The sequence below is a fragment of the Camelus bactrianus genome, chromosome 2 (genome assembly GCF_048773025.1).
Source record: "Camelus bactrianus isolate YW-2024 breed Bactrian camel chromosome 2, ASM4877302v1, whole genome shotgun sequence".
Taxonomy (NCBI): domain Eukaryota; kingdom Metazoa; phylum Chordata; class Mammalia; order Artiodactyla; family Camelidae; genus Camelus; species Camelus bactrianus.
In genome coordinates, this window is record NC_133540.1 from 23,038,507 (window position 1) to 23,040,727 (window position 2,221).

General features: G+C 35.4%; 1 non-coding gene across 1 annotated transcript; it reads right to left on the bottom strand.

The window, feature by feature from the left end:
* Positions 1-1,686: 1,686 nt before the first annotated feature.
* TRNAA-GGC (transfer RNA alanine (anticodon GGC)) lies at positions 1,687-1,759 on the bottom strand. Its single transcript has one exon. It is a non-coding gene; the product is annotated as a tRNA-Ala (tRNA).
* Positions 1,760-2,221: the final 462 nt, after the last annotated feature.

Below are 2,221 nucleotides of genomic sequence, written 5' to 3' on the forward strand. Positions count from 1 at the left end.
GTTGAGAGAAACTCACCTGAAAGCCTGTAGGCAGATAGACTCTTCTTGTAGGCCAATGGTCAACAAGAAAGACCATGGTTTTGGAAAGCTAGCTGAAAGCTAACAAACTACTACATAAAATGTTTTTGAATGAAGACAAATGAAAGCGAACATTCTGAAATAATATTAGCATATGCTCATGTCATGTTTCAAACTTTTCAAGTAATTTGCAGATCAACAGTAAAAAGGAATTTAATCAGTAGGAATTAAGCTTTCATTTCATGTCCGGCATCAAATAATGATGGAGTATTGTAAGAAGACACATGTGGTATAAATCTTGCCATTAGATTACTTGCAGAAGCACCGGGAGATAATGCAGACTTTTAAAATTTAATTTTCTAATGTTTTCAATGTTTAATGGAAACATTTTAAACTCTAAGGGGAAAATACAATAAGAACCAAATTGATGATAAAGGTATAGATGTAAAAGGAATTCAGGAAAAAAAGACACCACAGTGCCGTCAGAGAAAGAGACCAGGAGAGGGGCTGTGAAGACAGGTGAGATACGGAGATGTAGGGGTGGACAAATCGGAGGGGGGGAAACTCTGGGTAAACCCACTGTGGCAGGAAGGAGTGATGTAGGTGTAGGGAATGTGAGAAGATCAAATGTAGGAGTGAGGGGATGAGTGGATTCAATCAGGGTCAGAATTAACAGTTGTGGTGGAACCAGAGCATCAGTGCTAAAACGACATGTCTGGTTTAGACCTGATAAGCAGTTAACAACAACTATTTGGAATCAGACCTGAGTTCCGATACTTGGTCTGACATTTCTGGGCTGTGTGACTTCTGGAAGGCAGACAGATCTCTCTGACCTTCTGTTTCTTCATCTGTTATGTGTGAAAAAAGAATTCCTAGGTCAGAGGACTGTTGGACACACAGCGCCAGTATAAATCCCAGAAGATTATGGTTCACAAAAAAATTTCTTAAAAGAGAGCCAAGACTAACAAGTTGAAAAGATAAGCCTCATTTCACAAAGCAGACTTGACAATCAAGAAAGCCAATGACTTGGAAAAATTCTTAAAGCTGAGTAATTGTCCCTGGTTCTCTTGACTCTTCAGCTCTGTGTTCCTTCAATTAAATCACATTTATTTTCCAATTATGCAAAATCCCAAATACAGATAGAGCAATTTAGAAATCACTGAGCTAATAGGAAAGTATATTAAAAATAGTTAAAACTTCTATTATCTATTATTTTACATATGATTATATTATACAGTGTTAATAACAAATATAAAGAATCACAAACCAAAATAAGGATTTGAGCATATAAAGGGTAAGTTAGATAACAGTATTATATCAATGTTAAATTTATTGAAGTTGGAAAAAGTTATGTATGGTTATGTAAAAAAAAAAAAAAAAAACTTTATTCTTAGGAAATCACTCCAGAATATGCAGAAGTAACAGAAGGCCACTGTATGGCACAGGGAACTGTATTCAGCATCTTGTAATAACCTATAATGGAAAGAAATCTCAAAAAGAATATATATACACATGTACATATAATTAAATCACTTTGCTGTACACCTGAAACTAACACAACATTTAAATCAACTATACCAAAAAAAAAAAAAAAAAAGGAAGGCAATGGTATCTGCAACTTACTCTTTTTTGGAGGGGGTAAGATAATAGGTTTATTTATTTATTTAGTGGAGGTATTGGGGATTGAACCCAGGACCTTGTGCATGCCAAGCACACGCTCTACCACTGAGCTACACCCTCCTCTCTCTGCAGCTTACTCTTCAAAAGATTCTGAGAAAAGAATAAATATATATATGTTAATTTTCTACCTCTATGCAAATAAATATAGACATAAGTGTAAGTATATATCAGTATATGGGTATTCTTTGTACTATCCTTGCAACTTTTATGGAATTTAAAACAACTTCCAAATAAAAAAGTTTAAGGAAAAAAAAAAAAAGTGGAGGAATGATAAACACAAGATCCAGCCAATGAGAGAGAGGTAGAGGGGTGGGTAGGGGAGGAGCGAGCCGGGAGAGCTGTGAGGGCTAAGTGGTCTCTTCCTGTAATCCCCAGGCTTTGTAACTACGTATATGTTACAGACACCCTTCTTTGTGTAAAATAGTACATTAGAAAAGAGACTAAAGGAGAAATAATGCTCTATAAGAAGGACTTGAGCAAGAAAAATTACAAAATAATTCTGCCTATAATCTGGTCCAAATGA